General features: G+C 43.3%; 1 pseudogene; it reads left to right on the top strand.

Moving 5' to 3' along the window:
* Nucleotides 1-406: 406 nt before the first annotated feature.
* On the top strand, nt 407-2,741 carry LOC123461601 (annotated as a pseudogene).
* Nucleotides 2,742-14,403: the final 11,662 nt, after the last annotated feature.

Consider the following 14,403-nt stretch of genomic DNA (forward strand, 5'->3'; position numbering starts at 1 on the left):
CCACGCGAGCGCCGCAGGGGCGGCGCGGGAGTCTGTGGGTTGCGCGGGAGGCGTGAGCGCTCGCGATGGGTGGTTCAGAGTGGGGGGGGGCGCGAATCAGAGCCTGGGTGGGGATCAAGGCCAAAGCCGGTACCGGAGTAGGCAAGAGGGCGGGATTTCCGCCCGGGAAGGATCCGGCCCGTAGGGGACGGGGCTTCTTCCGGTCTGGCTGCGCTTCCCGCGTGTGCGGCGCCTGAGCCCCGGGAGTGCCAGGCGGCTGCGGCCCTGTCCGTCTGCCAACCCGGCTCTGGCCTTTCTTGTCGTGGCGGTACCGGGGCGAGTGGGTGCGGGCCGCCGTGGATCGTCTGATCGCGGCGCAGCTGGGACCTCCCCACGCGTGATGCCAGCGTGGGGCGCACTTCGCGGCTCCCCGGCTTCTGCGTGGCTGGGGGGGGGTCCCTCGCTCCTGTCTCTGCAGGCGGGGAGGTGGGCCGGGGAGGCGGCCCTGGCGGCTCCTGGTTCTCTGGAACTACCTCCCCCGCCCCCAGGCGGCTGAAGGATGACCACGCTCACGCGACAGGACCTCAACTTTGCCAAGTGGTGGCCGACGTACTTATCGAGTTTCTGGAGGTGGCCCTGCACCTAATCCTGTATGTGCGCGAGGTCTACCCGGTGGGCATCTTCCAGAAGCGCAAGAAGTACAATGTGCCAGTTCAGATGTCCTGCCACCCTGAGCTGAATCAGTACATTCAGGACACGCTGTACTGTGTCAAGCCACTGCTGGAGAAGAATGACGTGGAAAAAGTGGTGGTAGTCATTTTGGATAAGGAGCATCGCCCAGTGGAGTAGAAGTTCGTTTTTGAGATCACTCAAACGCCCTTGCTATCCATCAGCTCAGACTCCCTGCTGTCCCATGTAGAGCAGCTGCTGAGAGCCTTTATCCTAAAGATCAGCGTGTGTGATGCTGTCCTGGATCACAACCCCCCAGGCTGCACCTTTACAGTCCTGGGCCACACCAGAGAAGCTGCCTGGCGCAACATGGAAAAGATCCACGTGATCAGGGATTTTCCGTGGATCCTGGCGGATGAGCAGGATGTCCACATGCACGATCCCTGGCTGATACCCCTAAAAACCATGACGTCAGACATTTTAAAGATGCAGCTGTATGTAGAAGAGCGTGCTCATAAAAGCAGCTGAGGGATCACCTGCCCCGCAGTGCCCAGCTGTCAGACTCTGGGGCCCAGCCCATGGTGGCTCTGCGGTGCCCCCCTTGTCTGCAAGTGCTCTTATTGCCTTGGCGTTGGCTGCTATCTGGCCCAGCTGCTTGGCCCCACTTGCCTTCCGTGGAGCTACTCTGCCCAGGAGACCAGGGAAGGATGCCAGGACCGCCATCTCCCAGCCTCCTAGGGCTCAGTGGCTCACACTGTCTATCTCGGATACTGTGTTGTGAGTTGTTTATTGTGAATAAAGGGCCCAAAGGGCAAATAAATAAATAAATAAAATTGAGAAAGAAAAAAAAAGATTGGTCAGCCAGGCCAAATGCTAAAAAAAATAATAAAATTTAAGAAATAACAACAAGAAAAGAAACTAGACCCAGTGGCAGTGGGATGGCCCCCATGCCTCTGAGTAATAGCGGCCACGGCCTTATTGGTCAAAGACTCAGATAAACTGACTTTGGGCCAAACCCTGAGAGTCACTACTCCTCATGTCATTCCTAAGGCAGCCCCCTGACAGGTGGCTAACCAATGCCAGACTGACTCATTATCAGGCTTTTCTTAATCCCCCATGGGTCCAATTTGTTGCCAGTCAGGCTCTCAGTCCCGCAACACTGTTACCTGACCCTGATCTGGACAGTCCCATATATGACTGCTTGGAGATCTTGAGCAGTTTACAGGGGACCTGACCAGATCTCAAGGATGTTCCCCTTAAAGGGACAGAGCTGACCTGGTATACAGATGGAAGCAGCTTCCTTAAGGATGGTGTCTGGTATGTAGGAGCTGCAGTGACAACGGAAGAAATAAGTATATGGTCAGAAGCCCTTCCTCCAGGTATATCTGCCCAGAAAGCTGAGTTGATAGCCCTGACCAAAGCCTTGCAACTAGGCCAAGGAAAGAGACTTAATGTCTATACTAATAGCCATTATGCTTTTGCAACAGTACATGTTTGTGGGACCATTTATAAAGACAGGGGACTGTATTAGTCAGGGTTCTCTAGAGGAACAGAAGTGCTAGAATGAATTACTTTAAAAAGGGAATTCATTGGATTAGTTTACAGTAGTCCAGTAGCAATTGCAGGCCCAAGAATCAAGGAACTTGGTAGCTGCTCAGTCCACGTGGCCAGATGCCTCAGCAGTCCTGGCCTTGGTTTAGCTGGGGCACTAGGCACTGGCACCTCTGCTCTGCTGCTTCAGGACAAAACTATAAATACCTAAGGTCAGCCATTGATGCAGATTTAGAACAATTAGAAATATCAGTCACCCACTTACAGGACTCTCTCTTCTCCTTAGCTGCAGTAATACTGCAGAACAGATGGGGACTAGACCTACTATTCCTCCAACAAGGTGCTCTCTGTGCTACCTTAAAGAAAGAATGTTGTTTCTATGTTAATCACTCTGGTGTTGTAAAAGAATCCATGGCCATACTTAGAAAAAGACCACATGAACCAGCTGACAGAAAGCTGGAAGAAGCCATTCTGCATGCAGTTCAATGGGAGAAAGAGAAATCACCAGTGAAGATACTCAACAGTGGACACTGCAAGCCTTATATTTCGTCAGCCAGGCCAAATGAGCCAACGAGTGCAATAGCGGCACATCTGTCATGGTGTAAAACAACTGCCCTCTAATTGGACTGGAGGCCCGCTCCATGGGAGGGAATACATCCCTGATACTGAAAACTTAAAACAGGCGTAGTCATGAGTCCTGGGGGTGTAAAGTCTGCTGCTGTCTGGCTAAATGTATATACTATGCTTATCAAACTGCCCAGTAAGCACTTCTGTTAATGTTCATACCTTTAATGCTACTCTCATTTTTGGTAGAGAATCTTCTCTTTTCAGATGGCAGTGACCTTGGGATGACTCAGAAGGCATCATGGTGCAGGAAAGAAGTGACAGGAGTGCAATATCTGTGTCACACCTTCCAAGGCTCAGGGTCTATTGCGGAAGAGGTGGTGGAAAGAATGTAGGAGCCAAAGGAAGGGTAGGACTCTTTACAATGTGTTCCCCCCAACACAAAATTGCCTGCATATCCATGACCCCACAGTGCCTGACACTATCTACACAAGACCATCATAATGGGAGGAAAAGATCATGACATCAAAATAAAAGAGACTGATTGATAGGGGGAGGGAATATGATGGAGAATGGAGTTTCAAAGGGGAAAGTGGGGGGAGGGAGGGCATTACCATGGGATATTTTTTATAATCTTAGAAGTTGTTAATTAAAAAAATAACAACAACAACAAAAGACTACGCAAAAGAAAATTAAAAAAAAAAAAAAACAGTCTCAAGGATGGTATGAGTCCATGTTCAATTGGTCCCCTTGGTTAATGACTTTCATTTCTGCTCTAACTGGTCCCCTTATCCTTTTACTGCTTGCCCTCACCTGTGGACCTTGTATCATTAATGCTTTGGTCAAATTTGTTAAGGATCACATAGCCATGGTACAATTAATGGTTCTGAGACAACAATACCAACCTTTAGATACATCTCAAGGATTCAAGATAAGGCCATACTCAAGGGAGGAATGAAGGGACCACACTGATGTCATGACAGGCTTCAGTAAGGTGCCACCCTAACTAGATCTAAATTCCAGTTTCCTGGAGAGGCAGGTAAGACTTCTGGGAAAGAGCAGGCTGTTAATTAACAGTGATCCTTACATGTGGCTGGAAAAGATAACCACCCAGAGGCTGAGTCAGTTCCTGGAGATGGGTCCCTTTCACACCATTCACAACCCTTCTGTCCCAACCAATCAGAGATGCACAACTTTAATTGCTGCTTGCCTAGCCAATCATTTTAAAAATTACCTAACCCACCTGAAATTCCCCTAGACCTAGCTCACCAAAACCTTAGGACCAATCAAAAGAGTGCAAGTACAGCTACTGTTTAAATTAGCCAATCATGTTAGAAAAGACTAAGCCTGCCAAAATTCTTCTAGCTGTGCTTAAAATGAGCCTGCGAGTTCCATTCAGTGTTGCCACTTTGCATGAATGGTTGACCACTGCAGGCTGGCTGATTCTTCAGAGCTCTTTCTTTTACATACTATTTGAGCCTGGGGTCTTTCTTCAGTGATTCTTGGACCCTTACACTTTTGGATTTCCAAATTCTCACTGGTTTAAAAAACTGCCAATGTACAAGCAAATGGTCTGAAATACCCTATTTTTCATTCTATGTGCATGGTCTTCTCTCTGCTCTACCTGCTTTTCTCACCAGCTCCTTCTAGCCCCTCTCCCATATTCATCCTTACCTTCTGCTTTTGACCCTGATGCCATAGAGGACCTGACCTTAACAGCTCTTCCCACTCCTCCAGGTACCTCAGCCTCTCCTGATGCCTTGTCTCAAACAAGGTTTGATTTTAATCTCTGGAGTTGTAAATACAATATAAATTTAAGATAGGAATGTATAATTTCTGAATGAATGAATATGTGAAGGGGAAATGGTTGAGTAGAGTCTATATGAAAAGTACATTTGAAATGTATGTGTGTATATGAGTATGTACATGGCTCACAGCCCTAAGATTGCAGAATGACTTCTGTTCTGAACGGTGCCATTTCATTGTGTGGATGTTTTCCACCAAGCCCACTGTACAAGACAGCATAGCCAATTTTTACTATTGAGTGTCCCCCAGAAGGAACACTAAAAGTAATTAAGAATAGGCAAAAAGAAAAAAAAAATACAGGATTCTCCTCCTTTTAAGAGTTGTAAAATGGCAGGATCAGAAATCAGCCTATAGCCCTGAGGGAAATCTTCCTGGAATTTAAGAAAAAAAGTCTCTTTCTTAGCTTCCCTGCCTTGCAGAGCCAGGGGGCGGCAAGCACAGGGAATCTCAGGATCCTGGCCCCAGCATGATGATGAATGAATGCCAAGTCACTATGGGGACTTCTTATAAGAAACTTGCAACTGTTTTATGTTTACTTTATCTTTCCATGCTTCAATGGAACTACTGACAGACAATAGCCTCAAGATTTAGAAGTACTCAATACTAAATTTGTAAAAAAAATTTCTAAAAATTCCTAATAATGTTTAAATCTGCTTTCATATATTTTTTAAAAAATTTGTTTCAGTAAAGTTGTAAGAAACAAAGTTCCAAACTCTATATGTTTATTCTGGGTAAATAGCATAAGTCAAATGTTATCTACTCTTTATTTAAAAAAGTTATTTCAAAAAGCCTTCTGAGGGGAAACCATGGTCATATTAAAAGTGTTATAGTAAGGACAATAAAAGTTTTTATTGGTAGTTATGAGATGAAATGACTGAAACAGATAAACTGGAGAGAAATCTTTCTATGTTGGGTGTTAAATATTTGATGAAAAAGGTTGTTACAGAGTGGTTACATGGATTGTAAGGTAAAAGTATGTGGATGAAGGTGTGAGTAAAGTATGTAGATGAAGATATGAAGCAGCTTAAACAGAAGGTTAACAACAAACTACTTAATCAGATTACAGACTTCTTGAGATATAAAATGACTTAGCCTAGAGCTTGCATCAGACAAAGTATGGCCCTGGCTGGTAGCAGGTTGCTATGGTATTCAGGCTGTAAACTTAACTTTAAAGTCATTGATGTTAATCTGGTCATAATAATGGTCATGAAAGACTGAATTTAGAGTACACAACCAAGTTAACTAGGTTCCTCTGTTTGTCAACCTTTTAACTAAATCTTAAGGTTAAAATTGATTCATTAATATTTAATTCTCTCCTTAAGTTATTATATCTAAAACCCTGCCTCAAAAAAAAAAAAAAATTCTCACAGAGGAGCTATTTGCTTTTTTTCCCCTATTTTGTAAGATAAATAGACCATATTTGAAACATTAAACAGTATTTATCTGTCACTCACTTGAAAACTATTCACTTTATGGTGAACAGTAAAAAAATTCTAGAAAGTGTGGGGGGGAGGGAGGGAATTAACATGGGATTTTTTTTTATAATCATGGAAAATGCTAATAAAAATTTTAAAAAAAGAAATCAAAACAACAACAAAAAATTCTAAACACAATTATGTTGTGACTTAAGATGGAATTCCTTATTCCTCCAACAATCAGTCTTATGTTAAGAGATTAAAAATATTTCTTTTTGGCTCAGCAGTTAAAGGCTTATTTACAAAGCCAGATGCACATAGTGGAGCATACATTTGGAAATTGTTTGCAGTAACAAGTGGCTTTGAAATGCCCATTCACTCTCTTTTCTATGAGACTTGTCTCTTTCTTTATTAGGTCATGGCAATTTAATCCAGTTCCTCTATTTTTTGGGTATGTTAAATATAGCTAAATTAATTTCAGAAACTGACTTATAGACTGGATGGACATCTTATTTAGCTTTTAAGAGTGCTAAATCTTCTCAAAAATATATGTATATAAAGGTATACCAATTCTGATAAACTTAAAAGATTAGAAAATTTTTCATGTCTTTATATTTAAGGCAAAAATTATTACTACATAATATAGATTTCTTGTTTGTTTTAAATTCTTTCAGCAGATCTTTTGTTCATAGTTTATTCTCTGTAGCCTCATGTACCTTAAATATGTAAACTCCACTTTTTGTTAATATCAGACTTTTCCAGATATCAGAATATTAGAATATTGTAATTGGGTTTATACAAAGTCCATGAGGTTTAGCTATCAATAAGCATGCTTTTCCATGCCTGACTAAAACTCTGTGATTTTACGATGGTTCTTGTTTTATTCAAGCTGCTTTTGCTAGATGATTATCACTGAGGTTATAATCTAATTCTTATAAAAAGTGACTTATGATTTTTCTTCTTAGAAAAACTACCCATGTCTTAAGAAAATTGTTCAATGGTAAAAGGTAGTTATTTAAGAAATTGCTTTGTGTCTATCATATTGTGTCTAATGTAACTCAGCAATGACCAAGTTTATTTTATTCATGAGCTATGTATAATCAGTATCAAAGTTTCATTTGATTGTCTCACTTCTGATATCTTAAGTTCATTGCTAATAGAGATATTGATACTTAAGACATGGGAATACAAACAATGTTAATATAATTTGTCTAAGCTTCATGTAAGTCATAAATATTTCTTTAGTTAAACCTTAAAATTGTTCAATGGTAAAAACTACTTATTTAAGAAATTGCTTTGGGCTGGAAAGATGTCTTAGTGATTAAGGTGTTTGCCTGCAAAGCCAAAGGACCTAGGATTGATTTCCCAGGACCCACATAGCCATATGCACAAGGGGTGCATGCATCTGTACTTTGTTTGCAGTGGCTGGAGGCCCTGGCATGCCCATTATCTCTCTCTCTCTACCTGCCTATTTCTGTATCCCTCTCTCAAATAAATAAATTAAACTAAAATATTTTAAAAAGAAATTGCTTTGTATCTGTCATATTGTCTCTAATGTTGGCTTGCTTAACTCAACAATGACCAAGTTTTATTTTATTCTTAAGCTATGTATAATCAGTCTCAGTCAAGGTTTCACTGAATTAATTGTCTCATTTCTGGCATCTTAAGTTTATTGCTTATAGAAAATATTGATAGATGTTTCCTGCCCTAAAAAAATAATCTTTTAAGTTGCTGTTCTACTTGCATTGATATACAGACTAGCCAAAGTTGTTTTCAAACACATATGCTAAGTTGTTATACTGTCTTGTCTTTTTCCTGGCATACAATTTCTACATTAAATCAATTGCCTTAAAGTTATGAATAAAATAATTGATAAAATATTATCCTTAGGGCTACTAAAATATTTCACCTATACTTATAACTGACAGATACTTAAAAGATAAAATGTGCATGCTTTCTATGTTCCAGGTGGAGCTTACACTGTCACCTGACACCTAAACTTAAATATTAATCAAAATGATTTTAAACTATTGTATCATTCTCTAACCAGATCTGGTTTGCTAACCAGATATGTTCTGCACCCTTTTAACTCATCTGTTTTGCTAAGCAGCCTCTCTGAGTGATTAATAACCATATGTAGAAGCCAAAATCAATTGGAAACATTGGAGTTCAAAGGATAACCAATATTTTGGTTCCTGCGCCTGGGCCAAAAGGCCTCAGGAAATAATAAGGGACACTTGAACTTCTAGCCTCTGGTAAGTTACCTGTCTTCTTGATCAGAAAGGATGTGGAAGCTGGGCATGGTGGTGCACACCTTTAATCCCAGCACTTGGGAGGCAGAGCCCATGGCTTTGAGGCCACCCTGAGACCTAGTGAATTCCAGGTCAGCCTTAGCTAGAGTGAGACCCTGCCTTGAAAAACCAAAACCAAAACCAAAAACAAAACAACAATAAAAGAAAGGATGTGGAGACCCAGAAACAAGTTCCAAGTCAGTGTATCCGCAACAGGAGAGTCACACTGGAGAAAAATCAGCCCTCCAGGCTTCCCAAAAGAGGGAGGGCCACTTGGTCAGCATGACCTTGATTTATCCTAGCAGATTACAATTCTGAGAGTCAGAACTCCTCACAGGTCTCTCTTACAGTGCCAATATTGACCTCCAGAATATATAGTTAATTTTGGCCTACATGGTCTTACTCACCCAGTAAGAAAAATCTAAGTACAATATAAACAATGATTTAGACTAACAGGCCCTGTCTGATGCTGACTGGCAATATTAGACTTTCACATTAAGTCAAGTCTTCTGCTTCTGCCTATCCCTGGCTAATTTCTCCTACCCTGACCCCAGCTTCTCTCACATGCCTTAGCCAGAATCAGAGCTTTTCCTTGGGCCCCCTCCTCCTTACCCTATCTCATCCAGGGATAAGACACTGCCACCACAACACGCACTCTCAAACTTAAACTCTCTAGTGTTCCTACTCTTCCTCTGATCCTAAAATGTCCCTCTGCCTCCTCTTGCCTCAAGCCATCTATCTCTCACCTCTGAATGTTTATCCTCCCTTTACACCTGGCATTTTGACAAAAGTAACAAGCTCCTTTATTATCCCTTCTGTCTTCTCACAGGGTGCACAGAGCCCATTTCCCTCACCTTCTCTATAACAGGTGTCTGCCTGCAACTGCCCTGAAGCAAGCTCAGTATAAGAATGGTACGAAAGAAGTCTCTGCTTCACTCAGGAACAAGTCATAACAACATGCTACACTGGTGCTATTGATCTCACCACTCTGCTACCTCTAGCCACTTTGAAACTGACTCCTCATCACCTGCCCTGAAGAGACACCCATTGACCACATTATCCAGCCGCCCCCCATAAGAACTCATCGCCCTTATGGTCAGCATGAGAAAATTAACCTTTGTCTCTTATCATTAACCAAAGGCTAGAATGTTAGGTCAGGACAAAATGGAGTCACCAAGGACAGCAGGAGGGCAACAGAGACACAAGGAAGTGGGTCATTCACATTTCTCAAGGAACCACCCAGCCATCATCCCTTCCTTGCCTAACAATTCCCCAGGTCTAGGAGGTCTAGGTTCCCTGCTCCCTTGTCTCTCAGGACACCAGGTTACTGTTCTGGTGTCACACCCTGGCTATCTTAGATCTCCCCTAAAGATACCTTTTCTTTACTTCCCTTCCTCACCTTCTCCCATCTGAAGAGCTCTATATAGCCCACTATCTGTAATCCCAAATTGTCTGCTCAGCTCTTGAGAGTTAGTCCTGGCAGTTCATGTTTTTCTAGAATAAAAGCTTCCATCTTTGCCTCAGAGTGGTCTCTGTGGTCTTGGTCACTCCTGAATCTTGCAATAAGGAAACAAGGAGTGCTTTCTGTAAAAGTAAAGAAGAAGGAATTGTTACCCTGGAGAAGGAATTAATTAAAATTTCGGGAAATAAGATTTGGCTTAGGTAAGGTAGGAAGTATAAGAAACTAGTATTGAAGTAATATTTGAAATATCTTGGGCAATTCTAAATTAAATATGATAGAAATTAAGAAATGAAGCCAGGTGTGGTAGCACATGATTTTAATCCCAGCACTTGGGAGGTAGAGGTAGGAGGATTGCTGTGAGTTTGAAGCCACCCTGAAACTCCATAGTGAATTCCAGGTCAGTCAGGGTTAGAGTGAGACCCTACCTCAAAAAACCAAAATAAATAAATAAAAGAAATTAATAAATGAACTAATTTTGAAGTTTGATTGTCAGGTTTCATGTTAGAATTCCTGAAGATAGAACTCAAAGGGCCAAAAGAGGAAACCGGTGGAATCTGGAGAATGGGCTGAAGGCCATTCTCAAAGGCCACTTTTACAGGTGCACTTTGAACAGAAGCAGGTTAAGCAAATAGAGAGACATACACAAGGGGGCAGGGAGTTTACCATTTGCAGTCATCTGATTTATCAGAGAATGGAGAATTATTGCCTGTAAGAAAAACTGCACCAAAAGGCAGAGGGGAGCCAGGCTTATGGTGCATGCCTTTAATCCCAGCATTCAGGAGGCAGAGGTAGTAGGATCACTGTAAGTATGAGGCCAGCCTGAGACTACATGTGAATTCCTGCTTAGGCTATGGTACAGTGAGACCCTGCCTGGGGTGGGGGCAGAGGGGAAAGGGGAAGAAATGGAGTCCAGGAAGGCAGTCGGTTTGGGGGTATCTGCATCCCTGGTTGTACAATGGATGACCAAAACATACAGCTTTTTGGACTAAGTGCTTATTAAGATTGGCCACGAGACACAGTCTAGCAGAAAGGCCAGTGAAGTTTTGGAAAATTGGGAACCCTTGATGAGAAGTGCCAGGGCATCTGTCTGAGGATCAGGCATTTCTAAGCTATTTTTTCTGACTGGAGGCTCTCAGGGCTGTTTTCTGAGGGCAAGACAAGGGAGCTGGGTCTGTCTCTCCCAAATAGCTTAAGAAGACAGATGAAGGCTGACTCACCATATCTTTGAGCTATCATCTTTTGGTCCAGTGTTGGTGAGCCAGTGGATATGGCGAATGGCCTCTCCATGGCTGAAGCCAAGAAGAGAGAGGAAGACAAAGCCTTAAGGCAGGTTAGTTACTCTACTGGGCTGTTGGAGAATTGTTCCAGCCACCGGGAGTCTTGGGAGCCTTGGCATTGGCCTCATAGTCCTGCATAGGGGAGTTGCAATTCTCATGCAATTTCCCATACTGAGAGAGAACAAGGCGGTAGAGACCTCAGGCTCCAGGGGTTACTCAGAATGAGTTGTGGTGCCCATCGTTTCCGGGTTCTAAGAGTGTCCTTACTGGGCTGGAGAGATGGTTTAGCGGTTAAGTGCTTGCCTGTGAAGCCTAAGGACCCTGGTTCGAGGCTCGGTTCCCCAGGTCCCACGTTAGCCAGATGCACAAGGGGGTGCACGCGTCTGGAGTTCGTTTGCAGAGGCTGGAAGCCCTGGCGCACCCATTCTCTTTCTCTCCCTCTATCTGTCTTTCTCTTTGTGTCTGTCGCTCTCAAATAAATAAATAAATAAATAAAAATTTAAAAAAAAAAAAAAAGAGTGTCCTTACTCTGAGCACCTACTCCAGACTCTTGACACCATATGTTAGGAAAAAAACGGGAAAGAAACGAGAGAGAAGACTCAGCTTAACAGCAGAGACAGGCTTTAACAGGAAAGCTTAAGAAGGGCTCTGACCAGGCATGTCAGAAGCACCTTTCCTTACAGACTAGGGAATATGTATGGGGTTGTGGGGGCATTGGAATTCTTTGGTTGCAGGGCAGTCCACCTTGCCTTGGTGCTTAGGCCACTTCAGGGAAGTGATAATCAGACAGGTGGTTTGGGCCATTCCAGAAAAGTGATAATGGGGATGAGTGGTCTGGGTCATTCTTAGGAAACAGAAAGTTACAATGAAATGGCAGTCACAGTCCAAAAATGGAGATATTTTGGCTCTAACATAGTGTGTGTGTCTTAGTTTGATAGGGTCTCATACATCTGTAGCTGGTCTTGAAGTCTCTAAGTAGCAGAGGCTGCCCTTGAACTCCTGATGGTTTTTTTTTTTTTTTTTTTTCCCCCTGAGGTAATGTCTCATTCTAGCCCAGCCTGACCTGAAATTCACTAGGTAGTCTCTCGAACTCATGATGATCCTCCTACCTCTGCCTCCTGAGTGCTGGGATTAAACATGTGTGCCACAACGCTTGGCTTTTTCTTTTTCTTTTTTGTATGTTTTGTGTGAGAGAAAGAAGAGAGAAAAAGTACAACTGCTGCTTTAAATGTACAAAAGGATCTGGTTGCCCCCCAAAAGCAGCTATCCCTGGGGAAGGGTAGGACTTTTGCAGGAAATCTATCTTCCCTACCCAGGCTCCACCCCCTGGGGTGGCTGCCTTCTGGCCTCCCAACTCAACAGCATGAGTCATCCAGATCACTTTAAACCTGAGCTCCAGATTCAGAACTGCTTTTGTGTTTCAGTAGAGTAGGCGGCCTGGCAGAGCAGCTTGGGTGCACTCCCACCTCCTCACCCACCCACACATTCGCTCTCACACAGTATAGCAGGCTCAAGAACTGGTATTTCAGTGGCACAACATACTATTTGCTGTACATAATTCCATTCATATTCTATTTTTGAAAAAAGCTATATAATATTTTTATTTACTTACTAGTAGGCAGAGAGGGAGAGAGAGAGAGTACAGGTATGCTGGGACCTTTTGATACTGCAAACAAATTCCAAATGCATGGGTCAGTTTGTGTGTCTGGCTGTATGCGGGAACTGGGAAATGGAACTGATTCAGGATTTGGGGGTTTAGGAGGTGTGGTGGTTTAATTCAAGTGTCCCCCATACACTTACGTGTTCTGAATGTTAGGTCCCCAACTGGTAGCAATTTGGGAATTGGAGCTTCCTGGAATCAGTGTATTGCTGGGGGAAGGCTTCCCCATGCCAGTGTTTGGCACATTCTCCTGCTGATGTTGTCCACCTGATCTTGGCCACGAGGTGATGTCTATGCCCTGCTCATGCCCCTGTGGCCATGGAGCTTCCTCTCAATTCTATAAGCCAAAATAAACCCTTTCTTCTCACATGCTGGTTTTGGTCAGGAGTTTTCTGCCAGCAAGATAAAGGTAACTGTAACAGGAGGGATCTTCCAAAACTTATGAACCTCAATTTTGGGTTCTTATCCTTCTTTTAGCAAAGAATTGATAAGAATGTATTCAGGAAGGATAAATTATGAACTACTGAGTTTGTTTAGCAAGAAATCATAAAATGTGGAATTATGGGATTTGCAAGCAAGTGCCTTTAACCACCAAGTCATCTCTTCAGACCCTCATTATATTCAATTTTTTTTTCTTTTTTCAAGGTAGGGTCTCACTCTAGCCCAGGCTGATCTGGAATTCACTATGTAGTCTCTGGGTGACCTTGAACTCACAGTGATCCTCCTACCTCAGCCTCCCCAGTGCTGTGATTAGAGGTGTGTGCCACCACGCCTGGTTCATTTATTTATTTATTGCTTTTGTTTTTCAAGGTAAGGTCTCACTCTAGCCCAGGCTGACCTGGAATTCACTATATAGTCTCAGTGTGGCCTTGAACTCACAGTGATCCTCCTACCTCTGCCTCCCAAATGCTGGGATTAAAGGCAATGTGCCACCACACCTGGCTTTATTTATTTATTTATTTTAAAATATTTTTTGTCCATTTTTTTAATTTATTATTTGAGAGCGACAGACACAGAGAGAAAGACAGATAGAGGGAGAGAGAGAATGGGCATGCCAGGGCTTCTAGCCACTGCAAACGAACTCCAGACACATGCGCCCCCTTGTGCATCTGGCTAACATGGGACCTGGGGAACGAAGCCTCGAACTGGGGTCCTTAGGCTTCACAGGCAAGCGCTTAACCGCTAAGCCATCTCTCCAGCCCTATTTATTTTTTTTAAAGACAAGGATCTCATTTAGCCCACGATAGCCTTGAATTCACTATGTATATAGCTGTAGAAGACTTTGAACTCCTGATCCTCCTGCCTCTACCAACCAAGTGCTGAGATTACAGGTGTGCATCACCATGCCTGGCAAGCAATTCACTGTCTACTCTAGTGACTCTGGGAGCCACAGCTGCAGAGTAGAAATACATGGGGAAGCTTTGACGGTTTCCTAGGCTCAGGCTTGAAAGCAGACTGAGCAAATCACACGTGTGTAGGGAGAGGAACTGGGGACAGTGACAAAGAGAAGGAACTTTTTCTTTCTGTGTCCTTCCCACTTCAGAAAAAACTGGCAAGCTCCCCCACTCCCCCAGCTTATCCTCTCTGTCCCTACATACTCTCACCTTCCAAATTTTAGGTCTGTCTCACTGTCTGTCCCTTTAAGTTTATGACCATCCTATTGTCACCACCTAAAGAAGTCCAAGCCTGGGGCTGGGGAGATGCCTCAGATGCTTGCAAAGTCTGCTAG

Source organism: Jaculus jaculus, chromosome 6 (genome assembly GCF_020740685.1).
Source record: "Jaculus jaculus isolate mJacJac1 chromosome 6, mJacJac1.mat.Y.cur, whole genome shotgun sequence".
Classification (NCBI taxonomy): domain Eukaryota; kingdom Metazoa; phylum Chordata; class Mammalia; order Rodentia; family Dipodidae; genus Jaculus; species Jaculus jaculus.